Raw genomic sequence first — 13,641 nt, forward strand, 5'->3', positions numbered from 1 at the left:
ATTTGTAGAACTTTTAACTCTCGCAAAGCTTTTCCTGACTGATTCTTCATTAGCAACTTTCAAACTTTTTTTTGTGTGTGGTGTTTATTGCAAGAGAATAAAGAGTGAAAAACTACAGCATGCTGTTGAGCAGAGGGACTTGGGAGGGCTTGTGCATGAATCGCAAAAAGTTAGGTTGCAGGTGCAGCAGGTTATTAAGAAGACAAATGGAATGTTGGCCTTCATCGCTAGAGGAATTGAATTCAGGAGTAGGGAGGTAATGTTGCAACTGTATAAGGTACTGGTGAGACCGCACCTGGAGTACTGTGTCCAGTTCTGGTCTCCATATTTGAGGAAGGATATACTGGCTTTGGAGACGGTCCAGAGGAGGTTTACTAGGTTGATCCCTGGGATGAAGGGGTTGATTTATGATGAAAGATTAAATCATCTAGGATTGTATTCGCTCGAGTTCAGAAGAATGAGAGGAGATCTTATAGAAACATGTAGGATTATGGATAGGATAGATGTAGGAAGGTTTTTTGAGCTGGCCGGGGAAACTAAAACGAGAGGACACAGTCTCAAGATTCGGGGGAGTAGATTTAGGTCAGAGATGAGGAAAACTAGTTTTTCCCAGAGAGTAGTGAATGTTTGGAATTCTCTAACCAGGGAAGTGGTTGAGGCTGCCTCATTAAACATATTTAAAATTTGGTTAGATAAATTTTTTACATGATAGAGGAATTAGGGGATATGGGGAGAAGGCAGGTAGGTGGAGTTAGGTCATAAATTAGATCAGCCATGATCGTATTGAATGGCGGAGCAGGCTCGATGGGCCATTTTTGGCCTACTCCTATTCCTACTTCCTATGTTCCTGTTTAATAACTTAGACACCAAGAAAAATGCAAAATGATGACCCTAACGGATCATGAGGCTACCTTGCGAGTTAAACACCACAACACCTCCCTCCTGAAGAGACTAAACCTCTTCACAATCTCTCCACATATTTTCCCTTGCAACAGTGTTGGCGCCAGAATGAATATTCGAGGGGGGCATTAGCGTGTTAGAGGGGGACACTGTGCGAAGCTCATAAACAGGCTCAGCAAGGAAGGGTGGGGTGTGGGGTGGGGTGAGATAGGGGAAAAGCAGTGGGTGGGGGGGGAAATGCTGTTATCATCATATTCCCCTCTCCAATAACTGCCCAGAGTGCTGCTTTAATGGCGTTGTGTCATTAGCCGCTAGTGATGTGAGCGGGTCTGACCGAGCGATGACCGTGATCATATGGGGGATCACATACCTCCAGATGCCCTTCCCCCTTGGCACTGACGCTGCCCTGCAACCACGAGAGGTGTGACACTTGCTCCTACACCTCCTCCCTCATCACCTTCCAGGGTCCCTGTCTTGGGTAAACTTATACCTCTCATTTTGTTCGTTTTAGATTGGTCACAGTGTTTGAGCTACTGAAAGAAAATAGACGCACACACCGAGAGTAGTTCAGTTTATACAAGTCTTTATTACTAAATCTAAAGCTGAATTCACACTACAACATGCAAGCCTTTCCCAATTATACTTAACAATGTCTGGACTGGTCCCAACTGCCAAAGCGAGGTGACGACTGCACACTTGTAGTAGGTTGTCTGGGTGCCGGTAGCAGCTTCTCCACCTCCCCGGATCGGGACGTTGGTTTGTAATCTTAAAGTTCTTCTTCTTGCTGAGAGATGTTGCCATCTCTTGGTCTCAAACTTCAGCAGTGGGACCACGGCTTATATTACCCAAAAGTTGTTTACTTCAGATCTTATCTCTTTACAAATGATTTAATTATCTTCAAGGTTTCCTGACAGTCTGCGACCAACAAAAGAAAACTGCAGCATCTCTGGGCCTCAATGGTGGAAGTTGGACAATGTCTACTGATTCATATATATATATGCATCCCTGGGCCCATAGGTGTAAATTAGATAATGTCTTTTGATCAACTGCATCCTGGGCCTCATGGTGTAAATTAGATAATGTCTTTTGATCAACTGCATCCTGGGCCCATAGGTGTAAATTAGATAATGTCTTTTGATCAACTGCATCCTGGGCCTCATGGTGTAAATTAGATAATGTCTTTTGATCAACTGCATCCTGGGCCTCATGGTGTAAATTAGATAATGTCTTTTGATCAACTGCATCCTGGGCCTCATGGTGTAAATTAGATAATGTCTTTTGATCAACTGCATCCTGGGCCTCATGGTGTAAATTAGATAATGTCTTTTGATCAACTGCATCCTGGGCCTCATGGTGTAAATTAGATAATGTCTTTTGATCAACTGCATCCTGGGCCTCATGGTGTAAATTAGATAATGTCTTTTGATCAACTGCATCCTGGGCCTCATGGTGTAAATTAGATAATGTCTTTTGATCAACTGCATCCTGGGCCCATAGGTGTAAATTAGATAATGTCTTTTGATCAACTGCATCCTGGGCCTCATGGTGTTAATTAGATAATGTCTTTTGATCAACTGCATCCTGGGCCTCATGGTGTAAATTAGATAATGTCTTTTGATCAACTGCATCCTGGGCCCATAGGTGTAAATTAGATAATGTCTTTTGATCAACTGCATCCTGGGCCCATAAGTGTAAATTAGATAATGTCTTTTGATCAACTGCATCCTGGGCCTCATGGTGTAAATTAGATAATGTCTTTTGATCAACTGCATCCTGGGCCTCATGGTGTAAATTAGATAATGTCTTTTGATCAACTGCATCCTGGGCCTCATGGTGTAAATTAGATAATGTCTTTTGATCAACTGCATCCTGGGCCTCATGGTGTAAATTAGATAATGTCTTTTGATCAACTGCATCCTGGGCCCATAGGTGTAAATTAGATAATGTCTTTTGATCAACTGCATCCTGGGCCTCATGGTGTAAATTAGATAATGTCTTTTGATCAACTGCATCCTGGGCCTCATGGTGTAAATTAGATAATGTCTTTTGATCAACTGCATCCTGGGCCTCATGGTGTAAATTAGATAATGTCTTTTGATCAACTGCATCCTGGGCCTCATGGTGTAAATTAGATAATGTCTTTTGATCAACTGCATCCTGGGCCCATAGGTGTAAATTAGATAATGTCTTTTGATCAACTGCATCCTGGGCCCATAGGTGTAAATTAGATAATGTCTTTTGATCAACTGCATCCTGGGCCTCATGGTGTAAATTAGATAATGTCTTTTGATCAACTGCATCCTGGGCCTCATGGTGTAAATTAGATAATGTCTTTTGATCAACTGCATCCTGGGCCTCATGGTGTAAATTAGATAATGTCTTTTGATCAACTGCATCCTGGGCCTCATGGTGTAAATTAGATAATGTCTTTTGATCAACTGCATCCTGGGCCCATAGGTGTAAATTAGATAATGTCTTTTGATCAACTGCATCCTGGGCCTCATGGTGTAAATTAGATAATGTCTTTTGATCAACTGCATCCTGGGCCTCATGGTGTAAATTTGATAATGTCTTTTGATCAACTGCATCCTGGGCCTCATGGTGTAAATTAGATAATGTCTTTTGATCAACTGCATCCTGGGCCTCATGGTGTAAATTAGATAATGTCTTTTGATCAACTGCATCCTGGGCCCATAGGTGTAAATTAGATAATGTCTTTTGATCAACTGCATCCTGGGCCTCATGGTGTAAATTAGATAATGTCTTTTGATCAACTGCATCCTGGGCCTCATGGTGTAAATTAGATAATGTCTTTTGATCAACTGCATCCTGGGCCTCATGGTGTAAATTAGATAATGTCTTTTGATCAACTGCATCCTGGGCCCATAGGTGTAAATTAGATAATGTCTTTTGATCAACTGCATCCTGGGCCTCATGGTGTAAATTAGATAATGTCTTTTGATCAACTGCATCCTGGGCCTCATGGTGTAAATTAGATAATGTCTTTTGATCAACTGCATCCTGGGCCTCATGGTGTAAATTAGATAATGTCTTTTGATCAACTGCATCCTGGGCCCATAGGTGTAAATTAGATAATGTCTTTTGATCAACTGCATCCTGGGCCTCATGGTGTAAATTAGATAATGTCTTTTGATCAACTGCATCCTGGGCCTCATGGTGTAAATGAGATAATGTCTTTTGATCAACTGCATCCTGGGCCTCATGGTGTAAATTAGATAATGTCTTTTGATCAACTGCATCCTGGGCCCATAGGTGTAAATTAGATAATGTCTTTTGATCAACTGCATCCTGGGCCTCATGGTGTAAATTAGATAATGTCTTTTGATCAACTGCATCCTGGGCCTCATGGTGTAAATTAGATAATGTCTTTTGATCAACTGCATCCTGGGCCTCATGGTGTAAATTAGATAATGTCTTTTGATCAACTGCATCCTGGGCCCATAGGTGTAAATTAGATAATGTCTTTTGATCAACTGCATCCTGGGCCTCATGGTGTAAATTAGATAATGTCTTTTGATCAACTGCATCCTGGGCCTCATGGTGTAAATTAGATAATGTCTTTTGATCAACTGCATCCTGGGCCTCATGGTGTAAATTAGATAATGTCTTTTGATCAACTGCATCCTGGGCCTCATGGTGTAAATTAGATAATGTCTTTTGATCAACTGCATCCTGGGCCTCATGGTGTAAATTAGATAATGTCTTTTGATCAACTGCATCCTGGGCCTCATGGTGTAAATTAGATAATGTCTTTTGATCAACTGCATCCTGGGCCTCATGGTGTAAATTAGATAATGTCTTTTGATCAACTGCATCCTGGGCCTCATGGTGTAAATTAGATAATGTCTTTTGATCAACTGCATCCTGGGCCTCATGGTGTAAATTAGATAATGTCTTTTGATCAACTGCATCCTGGGCCTCATGGTGTTAATTAGATAATGTCTTTTGATCAACTGCATCCTGGGCCCATAGGTGTAAATTAGATAATGTCTTTTGATCAACTGCATCCTGGGCCTCATGGTGTAAATTAGATAATGTCTTTTGATCAACTGCATCCTGGGCCTCATGGTGTAAATTAGATAATGTCTTTTGATCAACTGCATCCTGGGCCTCATGGTGTAAATTAGATAATGTCTTTTGATCAACTGCATCCTGGGCCCATAGGTGTAAATTAGATAATGTCTTTTGATCAACTGCATCCTGGGCCTCATGGTGTAAATTAGATAATGTCTTTTGATCAACTGCATCCTGGGCCTCATGGTGTAAATTAGATAATGTCTTTTGATCAACTGCATCCTGGGCCTCATGGTGTAAATTAGATAATGTCTTTTGATCAACTGCATCCTGGGCCTCATGGTGTAAATTAGATAATGTCTTTTGATCAACTGCATCCTGGGCCTCATGGTGTAAATTAGATAATGTCTTTTGATCAACTGCATCCTGGGCCTCATGGTGTAAATTAGATAATGTCTTTTGATCAACTGCATCCTGGGCCTCATGGTGTAAATTAGATAATGTCTTTTGATCTGCTGATTCTAAAAAACCAACAGGTTCTCAGCCTTGCAGCTGCAGAAGTAAAAAAACAGTTTAAATCTTCCAATACAGTCCCTAATAGCCCTTCTGCATGAGGCAAAGATTCACGTGCACCCCCTCCAACCTCACCGACTGCACTTGGAGATCCTGATGTGGCCTCTGCTACATCGGCGAGACCAAACACAAACATCCACTCTCCGCACCCAATGGCCATCCCAAACTCCCGGCTGCTGCCATTCCAACTCCCCATTCCCTCGCCAACATCTCTGATACCCACACATCGAGTGAATTCGAGGGGAAGATCAGGAGGCCGGGGCTGGCAGCGAGGACCTCTGGCCAAATGTGGCCAGAATTACCAATACTGTGGCCGAAATCACGGTGAGGCTTAGGCTTTAAGCACAGCGCATTCCTTTAATGGCATCTCCCAGATAACACAGGGACTCCCTGGCTCTCGCCATGTTCCCAGCTCCAACAAACCAAGCAGCGTGTTGCTAACTAGTCAGTTTGGTTAACCTGGACTACCTCAGGAAATTCAGCCTTAATTAACAAGGAAATATTAAACCAAATCAGGCTTTAAAGACAAAGTACTACAGGAGTAGCTCAGTAGTAAAACATGAAAGTCTACATACACTGTAGTTGAAGTAAAAACAATGCTGGAGAAACTCAGCAGGTCGAACAGTGTACTTTATATAGCAAAGATATAGAACCAGCATTTCAGGCTTGAGCCCTTCATCAAGGTATGAGCGAAATATAGGCAGGTGCCTCAACAAAATGGTGGTGGGGGAGGGGCAGGGGAGGAGCACAGTCCCACAGGACAGGAGGTAATGTGTAGAAGGGAGGGAGGGCACAGCAGCAAACATGGGGAGGGGGGAAATGGCTCTGTGAATGGAGAGGAAGGGGGTGAAGACAAGGGGAAAGGGGAGAGAGAATGGAGAGTAGGTTTGCATAAACTGGAGAAGTCAAAATTAATGGCATCTGGTTGGAGCGGGCCCAGACGGAAAATCAAGTGTTATTCCTCCATTTTACCGGTGGTCTTGATGGAGGCCATGAATACACCTATCAGTGTGGGAGTGGAGCATAGAATTGAAGTGGTTGGCCATTGGGAAATCCTTTGTCACTGATGTGGGCAGAGCAAAGGTGCTCAGTGAAGTGATCTCCCAGTCTGTGTCCAGTCTCTCTGATGTAGAGAAGGCCATAAAGGGGGCACTGGGTGCAGTAGATCACACCTGTGGATACACAAGTGAACTCAGCAGGTCAGACAGCATCCATGAGTAGACATGCTCAGTCAATGTTTCATAGAATATTACAGCACAGTTCAGAGACTTCAGCCCATGATGTTGAGCCAACCTACTGACGTGCAGTAAATAACTCGAAAGGCTGAGACGGAGTCACTGATCTACAGGCTTTTATTCACAATGGACAGGGACCTTGACCTGTGCCATGTTCCAAGCTTTCTGGGGAAGGATCAAGGTGTTAGAAGCTTTATACAAGGTAAAAGAGGGAGGGGCCACAGGTACAGTCAAAGGATGGGGCGGAACCAGGTAATCAGGGATACAACAGTTCACCACATTCACCCTTTGTTTGTTTTAATTGTCCGGCGGGGTGACGTGGGGCACAAAGTCTTACAGGTTAAGCTGGTCTGGAGGCTTGATCTTCCACGGAGCGCCAGTTGTGGGGTTGTGGCCAGGGCCGCTGTCTCATCCCGGACCTCCAGTACTGTGTAGACCTGCTGGGGAGTGACGACTCAGCTGGAGTGACTGGGGTGGAGGGAGGGTGCAGCGGTACATAATGCATGACTGTGGATGGGGGGGGGAATGCTGCCTGGTGGGTATGTTCCTCGGGGCCCCCACTTGACTGAGGTCCTGGATGGAGTTCGTTACCTCATGCCCATCCGGGTAGACCATGTACGTGTATTGGGGGTTCGCGTGGGGGAGCTGAACCCTTTCAACCAGGGGGTCAGTTTTATGGCCCTTCATGTGTTTTTGTAGCAGTTCTGGCCCTGGAGATGTCAGCAGGAGCATGGAGTGGTCCCCGACGCGGACTTCCTGGGGAAGAAGAAAATTCTTTTATGAGGGGTAGATTAGTGGCCGAACATAGCAGGGATTGAGTGGTGTGGAGTGCCTCTGGAAGGAGAGACAGGCAGTCCCCTGGACTTTAGGGCAAGGAGGATGGCCTTCCACACAGTGCCATTTTCTCTCTCTCTCTCCCTCTCTCTCTCTCTCTCTCTCTACCTGACCGTTCCCCTGGGGGTTATAACTTGTGGTCCTGCTGGTGGCGATACCCCTGGTCAGCAGGAATTGGTGCAGCTCGTCACTCATAAACAAAGACCCCTCGGTCGCTGTGGATGTACGATGGGTACCCAAACAGGGTGAACAGGTTGTGCAGGGCCCCAATGACTGTGACAATGGTCATGTCAAGGCAGGGGATGACAAAGGGGAACCGCGAATACTCGTCAATAATCATGAGGAAGTATATGTTGCAGTTGGTGGAGGGAAAGGGGGCCCTTGAAGTCCATGCTCAGGTGCTCGAAGGGGCGCGTGGCTTTTGTCAGGGGCACCCTATCTGGTTGGTAGAAATGCGACTTGCACTCCGCACACTCTGCAGTCCCTGGTCATGTCTCTGACATCCCCAATGGAGAATGGCAGGTTCTGAGATTTGATAAAGTGAAAAAATATCGTGACACTTGCGGGGGGGGTGGGGGCAGAGGTCATTGTGGAGGGCTTTAAGGTGATCCACCTGTGCGCCAGCACATGTCCCTCGAGACAGAGCATCTGAGGGCTCATTGAGTTTCCCTGGCCAATCATAATTGTAGGTGGAAAGCTCGATCCTCCACCTCAAAATTTTATCGTTCTTTACCTTTGACATGAATGCCACGGTCCGTGACCATGGTAAAATATCTGCCAGCCAGGTAGTGCCTCCGGTGCCGTACTGCCTCAACTATCGCCTGAGCCTCCTTATCAGTAGAGGAGTGTCGGACTTCAGGGCCCTGGAGGGTTCGGGAGAAAAAGACAATGGTGTGGCCAGGGCGAAATCAGATACATCGCTCTCCACCTGGAAGGGGGCAGATTCATCCACTGCATCTTCTTTGGCTTTGCTTCACGGACGAAGATTTATGGAGGGGGTAAAAGTCCACGTCAGCTGCAGGCTCGTTTGTGGCTGACAAGTCCGATGCGGGACAGGCAGACATGGTTGCAGCGGCTGCAGGGGAAAATTGGTTGGTTGGGGTTGGGTGTTGGGTTTTTCCTCCTTTGCCTTTTGTTAGTGAGGTGGGCTCTGCGGTCTTCTTCAAAGGAGGTTGCTGCCCGCCAAACTGTGAGGCGCCAAGATGCACGGTTTGAGGCGATATCAGCCCACTGGCGGTGGTCAATGTGGCAGGCACCAAGAGATTTCTTTAGGCAGTCCTTGTACCTTTTCTTTGGTGCACCTCTGTCACGGTGGCCAGTGGAGAGCTCGCCATATAACACGATCTTGGGAAGGCGATGGTCCTCCATTCTGGAGACGTGACCCGCCCAGCGCAGCTGGATCTTCAGCAGCGTGGACTCGATGCTGTCGACCTCTGCCATCTCGAGTACTTCGACGTTAGGGATGAAAGCGCTCCAATGGATGTTGAGGATGGAGCGGAGACAACGCTGGTGGAAGCGTTCTAGGAGCCGTAGGTGATGCCGGTAGAGGACCCATGATTCGGAGCCGAACAGGAGTGTGGGTATGACAACGGCTCTGTATACGCTTATCTTTGTGAGGTTTTTCAGTTGGTTGTTTTTCCAGACTCTTTTGTGTAGTCTTCCAAAGGCGCTATTTGCCTTGGCGAGTCTGTTGTCTATCTCATTGTCGATCCTTGCATCTGATGAAATGGTGCAGCCGAGATAGGTAAACTGGTTGACCGTTTTGAGTTTTGTGTGCCCGATGGAGATGTGGGGGGGCTGGTAGTCATGGTGGGGAGCTGGCTGATGGAGGACCTCAGTTTTCTTCAGGCTGACTTCCAGGCCAAACATTTTGGCAGTTTCTGCAAAGCAGGACGTCAAGCGCTGAAGAGCTGGCTCTGAATGGGCAACTAAAGCGGCATCGTCTGCAAAGAGTAGTTCACGGACAAGTTTCTCTTGTGTCTTGGTGTGAGCTTGCAGGCGCCTCAGATTGAAGAGACTGCCATCCGTGCGGTACCGGATGTAAACAGCGTCTTCATTGTTGGGGTCTTTCATGGCTTGGTTCAGCATCATGCTGAAGAAGATTGAAAAGAGGGTTGGTGCGAGAACACAGCCTTGCTTCACGCCATTGTTAATGGAGAAGGGTTCAGAGAGCTCATTGCTGTATCTGACCCGACCTTGTTGGTTTTCGTGCAGTTGGATAATCATGTTGAGGAACTTTGGGGGACATCCGATGCGCTCTAGTATTTGCCAAAGCCCTTTCCTGCTCACGGTGTCGAAGGCTTTGGTGAGGTCAACAAAGGTGATGTAGAGTCCTTTGTTTTGTTCTCTGCACTTTTCTTGGAGCTGTCTGAGGGCAAAGACTATGTCAGTAGTTCCTCTGTTTGCGCGAAAGCCGCACTGTGATTCTGGGAGAATATTCTCGGCAAAATCAGATACATCGCTCTCCACCTGGAAGGGGGCAGATTCATCCACTGCATACATTGCGGCTTTCACGGCAGATAGCTGCCCGTGTTTCTTTTGTAAAGGGGGAAAGAAGTGGACCTGATAAGGAGGCGGGCTTTATCTGCATAATTTGGAACCCACTGGGCATAATAAGAAAAGAACCCCAGGCACCTTTTCAGGGCCTTGAGGCTGTGGGGAAGGGGGAGGTCTAGCAGAGGCCGTATGCAGTCAGGGTTGGGGCCAATGACCCCATTCTCCACGACGCAGCCAAGGATCGCTATTCAGGGAGTGCAGAAGGCACAATCATCTTCATTGTAGGTCAGGTTCAGGTGTTGGCGGTGCATCATAGTCTTGCAGGTTGTGGCTGCAGTTTGTGATGTTATCCAGATATGGGAAGGTGGCATGCAGATCATGTAGGTCTATCATCTCCCATTGGAAGACGAAAACGCCATTGGTGACTCCGAAGGGGACCCTGAGGAAGTGGTAGAGATGACCGTCTGCCTCAAAACCTGTGTATTGGCAATCCTCAGTGCAGATGGAGAATTGGTGATAGGCGGATTTCAGGTCCATTGTGGAGAACACACATGATACTGGGCGATTTGGTTGAACATATCCACAATGCGAGGGTGGTGCCCGGATCCAGCTGTGTGTAGTGACTGATGGCTTTACTGTAGTCAATTACCATTCTACTTTTGCCCCCACCCTTCACTACCACTACCTGAACCCTTCAGGGGCTGGTGCTGGCTTCAATAATCCCCTTGTCATACCTCTGCCTTTGTAAACACCCTGTCCCCCTCACTGTATCGTCTGATTTTTGTGGCGACTGGGTTACAGTTGGGGGTGAGGTTGGTGAACAGAGGCGGGGGGTTAATGCAGAGGATAGAGAGATTGCGCATTGGTTAGGCCAGCGGGGGAGGGAAGGGACAAGGTGGGACAGAACGGTCGGTTAAGGAACTGCAAGTTGCCGACCTTTAGGGTTGGGAGAGGGCCGTCATATTGCATAGTGACACTCTTTAAGTGGCACTGGAAGTCTAGCCTCAACAGTACCAGAGCACAGAGCTACGGCATAATGAGAAGCTTAAAGTCTCTATATGTCGTGCCCCGCATGGTCAGCGTCACTGTAGTATAGCTGTGGATTTCTGTGGAGCGAGCCTTTGATGCTAGGGTGACTTTGTAGCCCTCAAGGGAGTAACATTGGGCCATGTCCGGATGAATAAAGCTTTCGGTGCTCCCACTATCAAAAAGGCATTTCGTTACCTGGTCATTGATGGAGACATCCATCATGGAAAAGGTGAGTTGGTGAGGGCTGTTCTGGTCAGGGTCGGTCTGTGGTCCAACCTGTGTTGACTTGCAGTCTGCGGGCATAATGGTGGCCTCCATGTCACGGCATGGTCGTCCCCAGAAGATGCCGGCATGTCGCGCACACAGCGTCGCTGGAGGACTGTGATTGGCATACGCCTGCATAGTGGCCCTTCTTCCTGCACTTGCAGTATGTCGCGTCTCTCGCCGGGCAGTGTTTTGCCTGGCTGCAGAAATACCACTTCGGGTGCTCCTGGGAGACAGCGGCTGTGGTGGGCTCATTAATCGGGTGCGGTAGCGGACTGGTGGCCTGTAGACCCATGTCCCAGCATGGCAACCCCCGTGTGGGCCCATTCACAGAGTACTCTTCCGTGTTATGGAGGGCGAGCTCCAGTGACTTCGCACGATCGATTACCCCTTTTAAGTCTAACTTACTCTGCTCGAGTAACCTCTGGCACACGTAGTTGGACCTGATGCAGCATAGGCATCCTGGATCATGTGTTCTGTGTTTTGGGTGGCTGACGCTGCCTGGCAGTTGCACGCCTGTGTGAATCCCTGCAGGGCCCAAAGGAACTCATCGCCCAATTCACCCAGTCACTGTCTGCGCTTGGCCAGCATGTGCCTGGTTGGTGCATGTCATTGTGGAGAAACGATGTCATTGTCTTTGTCTCTTCAGGAGTTTTCGGAGATTTGGTATGACATCGGAATCCTTGGCAAACTTCGACAGATGTGTAATGGAAAGTGTGCTGACTCGATGCATCAAGCCCTAGAACACCAATACCTCTGAGAGGAAAGCCCTGCAAATGGTATTGGACCCAGGCCAGTACATCACAGGCAAAATTCTCCCCACCATCGAGAAAATCTACATGGAATGCTGCTGTCGGAGGGCAACAGAATCATCAAGGATCCACACCTCCCAGCTCTGTTCTTGCTGCTGCTATCAAAAAAGAGGTCCAGGGGCCACCAGACTCATCCCACCAGGTTCAGGGACAGCTGCTACCCCTCCACCAGCAGACTCTTCAACAACAAACTCAATCAGAGCTTTTACTTTGCACGTTATTTATTAATAAATATTTATTTTTTTCTCTATGCACATTCTTTGTTTTCATTTCTTTATTTTGTATACATATCTTTTTTCTTGAATACAGTTTATACTACTGATAAGTAGAAATTCTGCCTGGCCCACAGGAAAAGGAATCTCAGGGTTGTATGTGATGTCATGTATGTACTTTGACAAAGAATCTGAACTTTGGACTTTCAGTACCTCAGTCAGCATGTCTAGTCCCATAATCTTCATGGTATTCAGCGCTCTCAGCTGTTTTATAATGTCACACGGAATGAATCGAATTGGCTGAAATGTGGCATTTGTGAAAGTGGGGATCACAGGAAGAAGCCAATATAGATTATTGGAGCCCACACAGCACAGACACCGGCCCTTCAGCACAACTCACCCACGCTGACCAAGTTACCCAGCAAAGTTCGCCACATTTGTTGCTGTTGATCCATATACCTCGAATCCTTTCACCCATTTATCACTTCAAGGTTAAAAATGTTTCAGTCTGATCATTAGAACTGACATGCTGGAGATCATTGAGAACAGGGATATATTTGGAGCCTCCTTCTGTTAACTGTTCGATTATTCCCCCCCCCCCACCCCCCCCCACCCCCCCCACCCCCCCACCCCCCCCACCCCCCCCCCCCCCCGCATCCTGTAGGTCTTGCAGTATCGCAGAAATTTTGCTCTGATCTGTTCGCAGTTTGGGCACCTGTCAACATTTTTCCATACCTTGATGAAGGGCTCAAGCCTGATAAGTTCATTATGTATCTTTATCTTTGCTGTATGAAGTTCACTATTTGACCTGCTGAGTTTCTCCAGCATTGTGGTTTCACTTTTCTCTTTATTGTATGTTAATTTTGCTGTTTAACATACAAGAGTGCAACTGCCAATTAAGGCATTTGACCTTAATTATGATGTCATTTTATTTGCACGGTTATTGAACTGGAGGCTGGTGAGACCTGGAGTATAACAGAGGAACATTTATGGTAGTGTGTTTACTTTTAAAGAAAAATGTCTTGCTTAGTCCTTTCCTGTGAACTAAACTTCCACTGGAGCTGTGTTTGAAATGAAACTAAAATATTCTCTGCAGACATTTAAAAATGGCCTTGCAAGGACATCTTTGTACTTCTGATTGTTACAAAGTGCCCGGAAGATTTTCAAAGCATTTACTTTGACAGCCACATTTCTTGAATCTTTTGAAATGGCTTTAAGCAGTGATAGATTAATTAGTACCTTGAAAAAAGG

General features: G+C 46.6%; 1 protein-coding gene across 6 annotated transcripts in view; it reads left to right on the plus strand.

Moving 5' to 3' along the window:
• The first annotated feature begins 13,096 nt into the window (after positions 1–13,096).
• Positions 13,097–13,641, plus strand: part of LOC138749865 (protein FAM81A-like) — a 61,769-nt gene continuing 61,224 nt past the window's right edge. The window contains exon 1 of one of the 6 annotated variants that reach the window (XM_069911823.1): positions 13,097–13,382. The gene's annotated coding sequence lies outside the window, so the exon portion shown is untranslated. The remainder of the gene's footprint in view (positions 13,383–13,641) is intronic. The other 5 variants (XM_069911821.1, XM_069911827.1, XM_069911825.1 and 2 more) reach the window with 5 other exon arrangements.

This window comes from Narcine bancroftii, chromosome 14, assembly GCF_036971445.1.
Source record: "Narcine bancroftii isolate sNarBan1 chromosome 14, sNarBan1.hap1, whole genome shotgun sequence".
Lineage (NCBI taxonomy): Eukaryota > Metazoa > Chordata > Chondrichthyes > Torpediniformes > Narcinidae > Narcine > Narcine bancroftii.